Here is a 16,522-nt window from a genome sequence, read left to right on the forward strand (position 1 = left end):
GCATGCCAAGCTACCTCAGTCTCTTGACTTTCCACTCCTTCTCCCTGGCCACTTTGACTGTATTCTCAAAACTACCAATATTCCTCAGCTCCACCTTCAAACGGAGTGAAGGTTTCAAGCCTGAAATAAAGCGGTCTCTCTTTATCATCTGAGGAGGTACCTCTGGCACAAGAGCTTCACACCATAAACTCCATAACCTCCCAAACTGAATCAAGTACTGGTCAACCTCCTGCTGCTCCTCCTGTCTCACTTTGCACAGCTCTTTCCATACTTCATTAGGGCTCCTGGATTGTGCAAACCGTGCAAGGAAAGCTCCTCTCACCAATGTATACTCCGGATTTTGCTGCTGAGGATAAGTAGTTCTGAAGGCAGAAACTTGAGTCTGCAGCCATGCTTTTGCATCTCCCTACAAGCAATAATTAAGGATCTGAAACAAAATCTCAGGGGTTGCCCTATCCTTCATAAGTGCTGTAAATTCCATCGTTTCCAGGAATCTCTCTGCACTCTCATATGGCATCCCCCAGTATTCTCGAAAGTCCTGTGCCATCTCTCTCAGCCCTTCAACACTACAACTAACTGCACAGCTTCACACTTGTAAATTGAAGTGCACAGGCCTCCGTGGAGGCACCAAAACGTGGATGGACAAAAGCAGTAGAGCCCAATCCGCCTTCACAGCCACCTTCATCTACGATTAAGACAACAAAACAACACCATCACAAGGAAAAAAGCATTCATTCCACATCCTTGTCTCTACACACCTTCGGACACATCTCACACTCTGGTCACATTTCTTCTGGAAGCCAAACAACTCTTAAAAAAAACGAGTGGACTACACAGCCCAACATGATGCTCCTATTGACTGAGCTCAAGCTCACAAAGCATTCAGATACATAATACATCCAATCCCACAATTCACCAGACAACCACCCACAAAGTGGCCATGGTCAAAAATCTTATGATCATGTCTTCCCAAGATCAACATCAAGTACTAGAAATGATGCAACCCACCATCTGTGAAGATTCTATTAGTCGAAGTCTCTGCAGCGATTCCCATATCATGAAGTTTTTTTCCCAAGGCAACAGCCTCCTTGTATTCATTACAAAGCTCCCATCACTCATCTATTTCAGGCCCACATTATCCAAATCCCACGGCCAAGTTGTGAGACTAGCACTCCCTACCCGCCTTACAAAAGGTACCACCTTTGCTTTCCAAAGTGCTCCATCTCGCCAATTCATCCTTCAAGCAGGATCTTCATTGCCTTCAGCATCAAGCCCCAAGCTCAAGCCCACAGTCTCTTACCTCTTCATGGATAATAGCTTCTCATAGTTTTCTTGTACCTAGTGCTCCTATCTTGCGACACCCAAGGTTCTCTAGGTTTTTATAATAGAGGTACCCATATCTAAACCTTCCAGCTAAATAATTGTCGACCTTTCTAGCTTGATCCAAGCTCTAATTCGCAAACAATAATTCATCTCAAGATCTTCTTCCCTGCTTGGTTGTCATCCCGCAGCCACATAGCTCCCTCAAAAAGCAATAGCCCGCTTTCATTTGCTCTTTGCCAGCCCACCAAAGACACCCTCCACTCTATCTGATCACCATATTTGCCTTGCACCCTCTGATCCTCCCTTGTGGCTTCTGGTGTCACCCTCCTCAAAATTTTCGAGCTTTCCTTATTTCCCTTCCCTCACGCACCTCCTAGCTCCTCTGTGGAATCCCCCTCTATTGCAATCCTCACCCAAAGGCCTCTCTTTCAAAGCTTCCCCCAGCTCCAGAACAAACGACACCCAGCACTCCCTCTGAGCTCGCATGCTCCCCTACTATATCCTCGTTGCCTGAGAGCTCACCTCCCCCTGTGTTGTGAGCCCATGACCCTGTTGGTCCTTCCAACAAGCTCCTCCCTGCGCAACCATGGACCTCTCCTAGCTCACACACACAGTCGTCGGTCGAGCCACCTCGTGGCTTCTTTCGTCATCACTACAAACTTCTTCCTGCTTCTCCTACTGATGGCGCCCCCATTAGCGACCCCCAATTGCTATCCAAGCGCTTTCTCCCATCACCTCTAGTCCCTCGACTCCTTTGCTCTTTTGAGCTCCTCCTAGCCCACACTGTAGCGATGCCCAAGCTGCATCCGGTAGCACTCAGCCACCCCAATAGAACCTTGGTTGTTGAGAACTACCCCCCAGCTTCTCCTCCTCGACATCACGGAGCTCCCGACTTGCAGTAGCGACGGCTCTTTGCCAGCCACCCAAGACAATAGCCCCGTTGTCCTTCAAGCTCCCGGCCGCCACCTTGCCATCCAGAAGCATCTCCTTCAACCTCACGTAGCCACAATTCATGCATGCCTTTTTCATTATAGCCACATCATCACCTTATTTTCCACCACTCTTCCACCCTTCCTTCAAACTTTATACCAAGGCCCTTAATGCTCAAATCATTGACTATGTGCACACAAATGCATGCCACCAGCATTTAGTGTGAAGATAGTGGGAGAGAGGGAAGGAGTTTCACTTGCGGCTTTCTCACATACACAATGGGGGAATACACACACAGGTGGAGGCTGAAAACAGTTTTCCTCTTCTTAGTTGTGAAAGCCAAAAGAACTCAAGTACAAAGAAATAGAAGAACCCTATATGTGGGTCTCAAACCAAACTCAACTAACTAAGGTGGTATGATAACTGAGCCACAAACTAGACTAGATAAGGATAGCTATCATCCAGCTATTATTCGTGGGCGGTGTACCAACCACATATGTAGCTAACAAGTCGGTGACATAAATACACAACGGTCACCCTGGCATATCACAAGTGGAGCTCAATATCTCAACACTCCCCCTCGAGCTCAATCCCAATTCTTGCACACCAAGCAGGTCTCTGAACTTGCGCAGCTTCTCTGTGCCCAATGCCTTCGTGAATATGTCAGCAACCTGATCCTCTGTGCTGACATAAACTAGATCAATAAGACCTAGTAAAACCTTCTTTCGCACATAGTGATAATGCACCTCAATGTGCTTGCTTAAATCTGGCCTTGTAATAGTCATATAAATCAGACTTCCTACTATGCGTCTGTACATAGTAGGGTCTTCTAGAAGCTCACCTGCATCTCTGCTCAGCTTCACATTCTGCTCCAAAGGAACTGAAATAGGCTTACAACCTATCATCCCATATTTGGACAGCATGTCTAATCCATACTGCCTCTGTAAGAGCTGTATCCCACTTGGTGATCTAATTACCTCAATGCCCAAGAAATAACGCAGCTCTCCCAAATCCTTCATCTCAAACTTTTGCTTCAATAGCATTTTCACATGAAGGCAATCTTCATCACTATCACCTGTGATGATCAAATCATCAACATAAATGACAAGCACCATAATACCTTTCTCTGATTTTCTCACATAGAGTGAGAAATCTACCTTGGAAATCTGAAATCCAATAGTGACAAGATATTGTCCTATCTTGTCAGACCATGCTCTAGGTGCTTGCTTTAAGCCATACAAGGCTTTCTTCAACCTGCAAACAAACTCAGGATGAATAGCATGAACATAACCTGGTGGCTGCTCCATAAAGACCTCTTCTTGCAAATCACCATGCAAGAAGGCATTCTTTACATCCATCTAATGTAAAGACCATCCCTTTGATGCAGCCATAGCAATGACTGCTCTTACAGTTGCCATCCTTGCAACCGGACTGAATGTTTCTTCATAATCAATGCCATATGTCTGTGCATACCCCTCGACAACTAATCTTGCCTTGTATCTGTTCACAGAACCATCTACATTGTGCTTGATCTTATAAGCCCACTTACAGCCAATTGCATTCTTGTCTTTAGGCAAAGGCACCAATTCCCATGTAGCATTTGCTTCCAAGGCATCCATTTCTTCATCCATGGCTTTCTCCCATTTTTCATTTCCCATGGCTTGTTCAAAAGAAGTGGGTTTTGGTTCCTGTATCACTTTGACCATATAGGCATAGTGAATGGCTGTAAATCCATCATATTTCAGCCTATCCATAGGATACCTAGCTCTGGTAGACCTACGCAAAATAGGCTCACTTCCAGGTGCTCTCAAAACATCCCTGGTCTTGCTTACTCCAAGTGTAACAACAGAAGGAATACCCAACTCATCATCAATGCTCTGTTCTGAGCCACTGGATTCACCATCCACATAAGAGTGACCTGCATTCACATCAAACATGGGCTGATCTACCTTCTCTTTTCCTTTTTGTGATACCTGCGTACCACTATTTGCATTTCTTTCAAGAGGAGATTCTCCTGATCTCAATTTGCCTGTCCATGGCGAAGTATGTGAACCACTGCTAGAGGACACTACAGGTCCACTAATATTTTGTGATTGCTGCTGTGAATTCTGTGCAGCGTTACCATTTTGTGCATCTACATCTACATCAAACATCACAATTACTGGTTTATACCAGCTGCTCATCTCATCAAAAACAACATCTCTTCTCACTGTAAACTTACGAGTAGAAGGACACTCAATTCAAGCATGTCCGTATCCAACGAAAACCTCATGCCCTTCTTCATTTCTTTTACTATCAAGCGACCGTTATTTTTCATATCCTCAACAAAGCATCCATGAGGATTAAATCTGACCTGCAAGCCCTGCTCAACCATTTGACCAACAGAAATCAGGTTCTTGGTGATGTTCGGGACATGAAATACATCAAACAGGTATTTCTTTTTCCCATCCTGCATAGACAAAGGAATTTTACCAATCTGCACAATAGGATGTGTAGTATCATCACCAGTCTCCACAAATCCTGGTTTTTCCATTTTCCTTGCATCCTGCATCCATTCTGCATGACCTGTCATGTGGTTTGACGCACTTGAGTCAACATACCACACATCATTTCGTTCTTCTGCACTTGTCACAGAATTGGTCATGTGCTGTACCATAAATAGATGTTCATTTATGTCATCACCCTGTCTACTAGAAGATGCATAATTGCCTTGCTGCAAGTTTCCATTCATAATGTCATTCTGCTTTTTGTAGCAGTCCTTAGCCATATGACCCATTTTACCACAGTAGTAGCATTCAACATTGTTGTTTGCATTTTGGCCTCTCTGCCATCCACCATGGCCTCTTTGTCTCCCCCTGCCTCTAGAGTTACCATGTCCTCCTCCATAGGACTGGTTTTCTTGAGTTTGCTGCATATTCTGATTTCTACCACGGCCTGCAGATCGGCCTCCTCTACCTCTGCCTCTACCTCTTCCAGCATTTGAGTAGAAGACAGTTTCTTTTGAAGTTCTCCTGAAGAAGATGCACCCCCATTTCTCTGCTCTTCAGAAATTAGAAGAGCAAACAACTCTTCAAAATCAGGAAATTTTTCACGGACGGCAATGGATGTCCGGAACTGTGCATAATCCTTTCCTAGACCATTCAAGGTCACAGAAACTAGATCATCATCTTCCACTGGCGACCCAATGGAAGCAAGTACATCTGCAATTTTCTTCACCTTCATGTGGTAGTCATTGATGCTCAAATTTTCTCTCTGCACATTGTGCAACTCCTGTTTGAGCTGCATTTTCCTGGCTTGCGTATTTGTGTTGTACATTTTTGCCAAAGTATCCCATGCCTCCTTTGGCGTACTTGCATCCTGAATATGCACAATCATAGAATCCGAAATACTGATAGACAGCCAGTACATAACTTTTATGGCTCTCTCATGCCATCCTTTAAATGCTTTCATTTCCTATTGATTGGGAACATTAGGAAGAACTGGTTCTTCTTCATTTCCTGTAATGAACTCCCAATAGCCTTTTCCCATAAGGAAATTCGTCATTCTAAACTTCCATGCCTGGAAGTTGTTCTTGTCAAGCTTTTCAGTGACAATCTATGAAAGAGAATCAGACGCCATTACAGAACACTGCAAAATATTCTGTCACTGCAAAAAAACACAGCTTTTGCCTCACACGGGTAGATCTGCAAAATTGACGAAAGTGGTATTTGACCACACAGTCACTTCCTAGTGACGATTTTGCATCAACAGGAAACAAGCATGATTCTGCAACTCCCAATATCTCTGCACACAGGCATACAAAGCAATTTCTGCGGTAACTTTTCACCGACCAGCAGAGCAGTGGTTGCACAGCAAAAACAGGGCCTTTTTCTGAGTGCCTGTGAAGAACTTCCGCCTTCAAAATGGGCCTCGAAATGGCCTGGAATCAGAAAAATAAAGTCACCATGGGCTTCGCCCTCACCCGCAGCATATACTGCCCTCTCGCCACACCATGAAGGGCGTCTCAATCTGAGACAGTGCACTCTTGCACTTCTGGCTGTGCTACCTGCAGAGATTTGCTCCCAAACTCGAAAAAGGAAAGCAACACTGGTCCTCTTACCAAGACACCGCGAACTTGGTTTGCTTTCTTGACCTCCTTACCACAAACAAGGCTCTAATACCATGTGAAGATAGTGGGAGAGAGGGAAGGAGTCTCACTTGCGGCTTTCTCACATACACAATGGGGGAATACACACACAGGTGGAGGCTGAAAACAGTTTTTCTATGCTTAGTTGTGAAAGCCAAAAGAACTCAAGTACAAAGAAATAGAAGAACCCTATATGTGGGTCTCAAACCAAACTCAACTAACTAAGGTGGCATGCTAACTGAGCCACAAACTAGAGTAGATAAGGATAGCTGTCATCCAGCTATCATTCGTGGGCAGTGTACCAACCGCATCTGTAGCTGACAAGTCGGTGACATAAATACACAACGGTCACCCTGGCATATCACGAGTGGAGCTCGATATCTCAACATTTAGTGCCATATTGCCCATACTACCACATATGGTGAACACCATCCCGACACAATGGATTTTCAAGACAACCATGACAAAAAAATGCTCATGCCCTCATACAAAAAGGATTCAGGACAACATGAAGAGTACATGTCATCCCACAACAAAACTCCGTCACACTCTAGATACCATGCTCTGAATTGTCTGGTGCACCCACACTGCACTTCATTATCTCCCAGAAGTCCCTGGGAGAAGCATCTGCCATCTCAAGAAAGTATATCATCAATGTGGAGTCTTTTATGAGAGTATCCATAGCTCATTTCCACTACCAACTAGCTATGTACATAGCTATGCACTCACCTAGCAACATGCAACAAGTGAAAAACATTTTTTCATTTTTATCTACACAACGTGTATGCCATGTGTCAAAATCTGATGGGACAAAAAAAGAAGGGGCGCCCAAGGGATGGACAGCCACCTTCCCTCGAGAGCCCCCGCCCAAGTGCAAATTTTGCTGACAAGAGGAATCAAACCTCTGTCTATCAAATTAGAAGTTTCCCACCCTACACCCCGTAGGCACTTTCCAAGGTTGTGAAATTATTGCACCCTTCCTTGTATTTCACATTTCCTCCCAGTGTGTAAAGACACATCACCCATCCCAGTTTTGCCTTGGCACTGAGCAGTGTGTAACCGGCCTGAATCTTGGCAACCATTGGTCTGGCTAGAGGGGCTCTCACATGGCAGCATCCTTGACTCCCCAAGCCATTAAGTTTCTCCTTTCTCTTGAAGATCAAAGGAAAGCAATCAAGTCACTCCATGGCAAAGCATTGGTTGGACTCACGCCCACGTGGAATCAAGTGCTTGATTGGATTCAAGTGAGCCCAGCACTAGAGAGTTACCACATCTAGGAGGTTACCATTTATGGGAGAGGTGTCCAGTTGAGCTCCCCAAACACCACCTTGGCCCTTGTGGCACAGAGCCCCATTTTTCTTGGCCCTCACCTTGCATACTTCATCCCTTGGTACCACAGGATGACATGGATTCAACTTGTCATGTGTCCCGCGTCCTAGTGACTCCTTGCTTCTGGGACTCCTAAGGGAGGGAGGGCTTTTGGAATGCTTCTATGCAAAGACTATTATTATAGCATAGACAAGGTCATCTTTGATTGCTTTAAAATTTTCCATTGTCTCACACAGCAGCATCAATGGTGGTAGAAGATGGCAATGTTGAGTTCCCAGAGATCCTACAAGAGGAGATCTTTCTTTAGGACTCTCGACTAAGAAAAGTGCATCGATATCTTGAGTCTACCAACTCAGTTCTTATGTTGCAAAAAGATGGGACACTTGGCATGCATAGGGCTCCTCATCAGCCTTGCCAAGAGTAGAGGGCACGATTGGATAGTGGATGGAGTCCCAGACACCCTAGGTAGCACCTTTTGATGGGACTTGGACAAGGGTGGAGCCCAAGAAGCCTAGCAACAAGGCTTTTAAGAACTGCAGGTGGCATGCCAAACTCCACGAGCATGTGACAGTAGGCATGAGGCAACTCCCCAGTCCTAGGGGGAGCAATCAGAAGGTGCCCTAGTAAGACACCCCAGTTCTCCAATGTTTCAATAGACTCTAGGAGACAAGAGTCTAGAGCACCCAAGCACCCGCTCAACAACAGCAAGACTTTGGAGGTCCCACTTCTTTGACGGTGCTGTCCCCACTACCTGCCCTCCTCCTTTGTTGGATCTCCCTCCTCCCTCTTCTTTCTCCCCGTTGCCTCCTTCCTTCCCCTTGCCTCCTCCTTCTTCCCCTCCTTTGACCGTTTCCCCTGTTGTGGTCATGTTCAGTACTTGCCACCTCTCTGCATCCCTCCTATCCTCTTCCCTTGTTCCAACCACTTCTTCCACCTCTCGCTCCCCCCTAGACTTGGCAGAGACCTCAAACCTCAGGCAAGGTCATGGTTGAGTCGTCTCCCCCCCTAGGCTATGGCTTTCTCCCCTCAGTCGCATCCCGTTCCCTCTCACTTGCATGACTCTACCAGTCTATTCTACTAGCTTTTAGGTCCAAGGACCTACCCTAGGCAACCTTTACTGAGGGAGTTTAGTGATTGGACCATGGAATTACCTAGAGATTTCGGATGAGTATCCTCTTGCCTTGGAGATGATAGTGATCCTACGACCTCAGAAAGGGGGAACCATTGGAGTGGCTGGTTCTTGCAACCATCCTTTTTGGGGCTTCCATTTTGCCTACATGGGAGAGGAGAAGCGAACCCATACTTCATTAACTTCTTGGGTTAAGTCACACCATTTAGCTTATTGTCTACCCACAATGCTTCAAAATTAGATGTATGATTTTTCCTGTCTTCAACCACCAACTTGTCATAATTACTTGTATAAATTTATTTTGTTTCTTCTAAAACATACTTCATGTATTTTAGCTAATATTCAACTCCACTATGTTTGATTGTATGATGCGAGAGAATTCGTATCTCATGATGGAGGAGTGGATGGGCCCCAAGGGATAGATCTTTGGCTCACCCATGGTGACTCAGCTACTTTTAGCATGTCTTCACCGAGGAAAGGCCGAGTACAAGCATAGCAATGGGGTGGATCTATGTGGAGGTACAACTCACAAAGGTTACATATTGGGTGCCTCATCAATGCACTGTTTAGCTTGGGAGAGGTCTCTCCTTCATGATGTAGTGGTAGGATCTAAAGGTAAGTGTAGAGCCTATCAAGCCTCTTGTACATTGCAACACACATGCAGACTACTCTCCTTCCAAGAACCCCTCGAAGATGTAGAAGTCCAAGGTTGTTCTGCAAGCCCCCATTCATAAGCGAGCCCTATTCTCTCACGCTTGCTTGTCATGAGCTAAACCAACGGGAGGACGAGTGGGGGGGTGCATTTCAATTTCATAGTAGGAAGTAGATGTATATGATCATGGGGAGCTTATCTATAGAAGGGCATTATGGATGGGTTTACAAATGAGCAACTCCAAGATTGACATTCTAAATGTAGATGCCTCTGCTTATCGACAGTTGTCTTTAGTGTGTTGGAGGCGGTTGACTAAGAGCCTCCCCGATGTGAACTCATGGATTGTTGGAGGTGATACTAACAATCTAGAGTTTGCAAAGGACAAACAAGGAAGAGCCTCTTTCTTGGAGATGCCTATGTCCGAGAGGAGAGTTTGGAAGCAATTCATCTATGCGGTTTGTGGTAGAGACCCTTGGTGGAGGCAAAATTCACCTCTATTTTTTTGTTAGGCAGTGGTGGCATGATCGACTCTTAGAGAGGCTCAATAGTTTCTATGTGGTTGATTGGGTGATGCATAGGGCCACCCCCAATTGTGCTATAGTTAGAACAGCCCAAGACCCCAATGGAGGGGTATTGTGGGCAACATATACAATTTAGAGGAGCAGTGAGGAGCTTCGTTATTAGGCTATCCACCTCTGATGACACCTCCTTTGAGAGCATTGAGACAAATTTGGAATCCATAGAGAGTCTCAACGAACACGACTCAATATCTCAATGGCTTGTGGAATGGTATGAGTGCACAAGGCCTAACTTCCAAGATGCAAATATTCACCGAGTAGGATTCTCTTATCACTCATCTAGGACACGGTGGGTTCAGCAGGGTGACAAGATGACCAGATTGTTCTTTCAGAAAGGACATGAATGGTGACATACGGGCTTATGTGATTGATGGGGAAAGGAATCTACATGCAGCAATTGTAAATGGGTGAAGGAGGGTGAAAAATCTCTATAAAAGGATCCCTCCTCTCCTTGTTCATCATCTTTTCTACCATTAGGCATCATGTTGCTGTAGCTCTAGTCTCCACAAGCCTCTTCTATGAGCCTTCTCTCGAGCTTCTCTCCCTCTTGTAGATATTATCTTATGTAGACTCTTGAGTCCATCTCTCTCTAGTTCATTCTCTCTCTATGAGTAGTCTTGGAGCTTTTGCTCCCTTTTGTACATATGAAACCTGTTCTTGTCCCTTGTGTTTATAGTCTTTTGAGTTGCATTGGAGTAGGGCCTCACTTTATTGACAATGAAGATCACTTCGTATTCCCTCTCTTGAGTCTCTCTTCCCTTTTCTTTCTTTTAAAGCCTTAAAAGTTCTTTCTATTTGGCCGCTCATTGCACACACATGGTCCATTCATTTCTTGAGCCACCAAGGGAGTTACTTACCCTCTTCTAGGCAAAATCTATGAGTGGTGGATCATTGATGAAGGTGGAGTCTTGACGAAGCATCTTACTCAGGCGAAATTAGCATGGGTGGAGACACTTTTTATGACAGTTTGACCCCTTGTTAGTGTTTTGCTCATAACTTTCTACTTGGTAGTCCGATTTTGATGAAACTTATATCAGCACAAAGCTCTCTTTCGGGGCATGTTTCTATGTGATTAGATCTTGAATCAGATACAACTGCAAAAAATTAAGGAAATAAGTGGCGGGTTTGTGTGGACTTTAGTCCTTTGAATGCATGCACTAAGAGGGATCATTTTCCTTTGCCATTCCAAGATGAAATACTAGACCAAGTAGCACGGCATGAGATGTATTATATATGTGATGGGTATTTTGGGTACTTTCAAATTCGTATTCGGGAGGAAGATCAAAAGAAAACATCATTTGTCACACCTTGGGGAGTTTTTGCTTACAGAGTGATGCCTTTTGTGTTGACCAATACACCACCTACATTTCAAAGGTTCATGAGTCAAGTGCTCAAGCTTACTTGGGAAAGTTCATAAGGGTGTTTTTTTATGATTTTTGCATTTATTCTCGGCGCATAGATCACATGGAGAAGTTAAAGATGGCCTTAGATATGATTGATGAAGCAAAAGGGTGTCTAAATCCTAGCAAGTGTCATTTGGCTTAAAAAAAAGTAGCCTTGTTGGGGCATATTGTGTCTGAAGAAGGCCTACAAATGGATCCTGACAAGGTTCAAGCAATCATGGCATTGTGAAGTCCTGAGAGTGTCACTGGTGTTCGCATAATTCTAGGAAAAAGCAAGTATTATCAACGCTTTTGTGATGATTTCACACAGATAGTGCATCCCATGAACTTGTTGACAAGAAAAGGAGTTTCTTTCCAATGGGGTATGTAGCAACAAGAGTCTTTTCACCAACTTAAGGAGGCCATGAGTAAGGGCCCAATATTGAAGCCCCCTGACTGGTCTCAAGACTTTTATGTAAATCCAAGTGTATCTTTGCATTTAGTTGGTGCTGTATTGCTCCAAAAAGGAGAGGCAGGTAGAATGCAACCCATCTATTATGCCAGCCGATAGCTTACAGAGGTGGAAACAAGGTATGAAGAAATGGAGCAACAAGCTCTCTCTTTGGTGTTTTCAGTCAGAAAGTTTCGCTCCTATTTATTACCTCGACCATTTTTCTTCCTTAGCTCTCAGTCTGTATTAGCATATCTAGTTCACAAGCCTAATCCTTGGGGGAGATTTGCAAAATGGTTGTCAGAGCTTCAAGAGTTCTCTTTCTCTTTTGTCACACTAAAAATACCACTAGGTCCACTATGGCAGATTTGCTCACAGGACGGGAGGGTCTAGGAGAAGAAAAGAAATGTAAGGAGAACATTAAAGATGAAAGGGATACACCATCAACAGCTTTTGTTTTGTATTTTGATGGGGCTTTTAGTCCTTCACACCAACAAGGAGCCAGGGGGATAGTCTTGATGAATTCTGAAGGTCAAGAGGTGTGGGCAAGAGGACAAGAGCTTCCAGGTATCACAACTAACAATGCAGATGAGTATAATGCTTTGATTCTTAGTTTGGAGGGTTGTATTCAAAGTCAAGTTAAAGAATTGGAAGTAAGAGGGGATTCTCAGCTTATTATAAAGCAAATGCAAGGGCATTACAAGACAAGAAGTCCTCATTTGAAGGAGCTTAATCAAAAGGCTATGGCACTATGTAGTCAATTTGATTTTTGCAAGTTTGTTCATATAAACAAAAAAGAAAATCAAAGAGCAGATGAGTTAGCTACTCAAGCCATTGTAGTACAAGACTGGGGGGTGGTTTCTTTGGTAGACACTAGATGGCTAGAACTACAAGATGTTTAGCAATATGTGGAAGAAGGCATGTTTCCTCAAGGGTTAACTCCACAACAGAAGCAGAGATTGGTTACTTTTGGCCACGCCTCCATAAGGATGTATATGAATGTCACCAATGGAACCTATCAGCTTGAGGATGTTGACGGTATGGTGATACCTGGATGCACCAATGAGTATCACCTTCAACTCTTCTATGCTCGACTACCTTGAGGGCCAGTAGACCCTCTCTGTCGCTAGAGAGGATCTGCTGGGGGCGAAAAGATGTGATGCCAAAAATTGATATTTTTAATTTGGCATTGGTATTGTTTTTCTCTATGTTTGATAAGAGTTTGAGTATCAAGTGATAGCCTAGTGGCTCTCACTTATTTCTATTTTCTAAGATATTGTATGGGATTGAGAGGATGAGTGGAATGGATCATTGTATATACCATAGGTATGAATTATAAATACCTCGGTATGGGGTGAGAGTTATTTGTGTATGGGATATTATGGGGTTTTAGAAAATAGGAAGAGTGAGTCATATAAAGAGGTGGGCTCATGTCCATGTGTTCCAATAACATAAGAGAGATTACATGCCAAGCATGTGGAAGGCATGTGGAGGAGTGTGGAGTCAAGAGGAATCCTTCTAGAATTCCTATGTGGATTAAGGAAGATGTGGACATATGGAAAAGAGAGGGTCCCTATGGGCTCCATGTGGGGAGACTTTTGACTTTCTCAATAATTTAGGAGTCTTGAGCATTTTTTGATGGGACACATGGCAAGAGTAGCTAAAAAGGACAAGGATGGTGACATACGGGCTTATGTGATTGATGGGGAAAGGAATCTATAGGCATCAATTGTAAATGGGTAAAGGAGGGTGACAAAATCTCTATAAAAGAAGCCCTCCTCTCCCTTGTTCATGATCTCTTCCACCATTAGGACTCATGTTGCTGTAGCTCTAGTCTCCTCAAGCCTCTTCTATGAGCCTTCTCTCCCTCTTGTAGAAAATCAACTTGGTTGGCCAGTTCAGCCATGTGCTTTGCATCTAATGAGTACTTATATATATTCTCCAAGCATGCGCCTATCAGGAATTAATAATTTCTTGTACTTTGAATCCTTAAGATCCAAATTCCAAAGGGAATTCAGGGTCCTATAGTTGGCATGAGCTAGTAAGGGCAAGACTGGGAGGCTTCCACAAGCTATTGGCAAGGAAAGGGGCAAGACTGGGAGGTTTCCACGAGCTATTAGCAAGGAAAGGGGAATGGAAGTGGTTTGGATGTTGTGAAAAAAGAATGGGAAGCTAAGGCTTTAGCCAAGGTTTCTAGTGAGAAGCACCAAGGTTGCTAGCTCATGAGAGGGTTTCAATCTTGGTGTGGCCACCTTCTTGGGATCATCGTGATGCATCAAATTGCCACTACCCTCTAAATAGTACGTGGTTGTGGAAGTATGCTTGGTCCGGACCTAAGGAAGGGGGAAAATGGATTCGCATCTATTGGTCCACAAGCTTGTGCAAGAGGATGCAAAGGTGGAGGCAAGCTTGCAGGGATTTTGGCCCTTTTCACACCCTTGAGATGCATTAAAAGGTTGGAGAAAAAGGGCATTTCCCAATTGATGTTTCACCCAAACTCATCCACAATTGTCTTGGCCACAAAGGCCCTTGTAATATTCCCTCTTCTCTTCTTCAATCTTATATACTTAAACATAAATTTGAAGAAGAGATGCACTACCTCTTCAACATGTAGCTGATGAGGTACCCTTGGGAAGATGAATAGCTCCCAAGGTGGAATAAGACATCACATTGACCTATCATCAAATGCAGATGCTTATTTTGCTACGTAGAAATCTAGAACACTTCCTCATAAAGTCCTTGCATAGGAACACCTTTTGCCCTTGCACTATGAGAGTGATGTCTTCGTCCTCATAACTGTCAATCAAAGCGTTTTCATCATCTATATTGAAGTAAGCTTCCATGGGAGTTGCATGAACTATTCTACCCATTGTTTCACCACATGCTCTCACTCTCTAATGTCCACTCAATTGGATGAGGGGGAAGAATACATGAAGTAGGCTGTCATGGGAGTTTTTCTTTTGCAAAGCAAAGAGAGGGTGACTATCTACAAAGGCCATGGCAAAAATCTTAAGAGTCTAGTGCTTGACATGCATAGGCAAGGAGCATAAAAATGACAAGGAATTGTGTGACAGTGGAACTGAATGCACAATAGAAGAATGTGATCATGAAAATTTTTCTTGCTCATTTACGATGACCATGAGGAAACACAATGGATTGTTGATTGATCTATAGTAGGATTGCTCATGAACTCCTGCTCATGTGAATCTAATGATTTGATTAGAAATCCATGATTGTGCAATGTGGAAGGTGCATGCATGGTTGGGCTTCACCTTACTACCATTGAAAAGAGACCTCAATGACCAAGTTGCCCTATAAGTTGACCAGCTAGATTGTGCTATTAGTGAATATCTCAATCAACTTGGGAAGGTCCCATTCCAACCAAGTCTCAGGTTGGTCTTCTTGGGGCAAGTGTTGCATTATAGAGAATACAAGCATGCCAAGCTATGCAATATTAGAGCATGTTGTGCTCAGCTAGTTGCTAGACTCACCATTGAATGGCTTGGGGTTCTCCCAGTTGGTGCTCAACTACACCTCCCATACTTGAAACTAGAAATTCCAAAGGCACAATGGCTTTCAAACCATAGTCCATGCAAGAGAAGGTGAGGCTAGTTGTTTACCTTATAGGCCATTCTTCATGTCCAAAAGGCTACATTTAGCTTGACATCCAATCCTTTTGGTTTGCTTTCATTGTTTCGATGAGAATGGTCTTAAACACCTTGTTGGTGGCCTCAACTTGCCCATTGTGGTGTGGGTAATATGTGGTTTCCAATCAGCATATAAATATAAGTCCTTCATCAAGATACTACATGCTTCATTCAAATGTGTGCCTTGGTCACTGACAAACTCTATTGGGCACCTATACTTGCAAATGATATTTTCATACATGGACCTAGCTGTACTCCTAGCTAAGTTGTCACTTAGCACCTTGGATTCAGCCTCATTGGTGGCATAGTTTGTGTCCATGATGATGTATTTGCTCTCCATGAACTATGCCACTTGCTTGAAGTGTCCCATAAAGACAATTCTCAATCTCTAGAATGTCTCCCAAGGAAAGCTTGATTGTGGTGGCATGTGGTCTTGAGGCAACGGTCTTCTTGTTCTTTAGCATACATCATATATGGTGCTAAGATATTGGGCATCCCAAACAAGGTACTCCTCCATAATATGGCTTGTATGACCTTTCTGGCCATCATCTTAGTGCCTAAAGGTTCCACCGATGAGACCTTGTTGTGCCTCTATTGCCCACTTTTAGGGGCAGTAGCCGTCGAGGTATTTCTTCTTGCTATCCATTATTGCAATTCCTTTATATTTGGAGTGTCCCATTTCACCCAAGAGAAAGCAAAATTGGACACCTTAGAACGATACCACCCCTAGTAATTTCAAGTAAATTACCAACAAGTTGGTGGTATTGCCTCAAATCTATGTCCAATGAATCTACATACCACGAAACTTGATATTGCATTAGCCTAGGGTACCAATAGTCTTGGCATGACATGTAGAACTGTATCAAGCTTTCTGATATATTTGAACTAATTTAACATGATTTGGGAATTTGAATTCCAAATATCTATGATATGAGAAAGTAATGCAATTAAACCATATCTTTCATCCACCATTTT

Source organism: Dipteris shenzhenensis, chromosome 14, assembly GCF_047967505.1.
Source record: "Dipteris shenzhenensis isolate YYH24624 ecotype China chromosome 14, Dip_SZ_1.0, whole genome shotgun sequence".
In the NCBI taxonomy this organism is placed as follows: Eukaryota; Viridiplantae; Streptophyta; class Polypodiopsida; order Gleicheniales; family Dipteridaceae; genus Dipteris; species Dipteris shenzhenensis.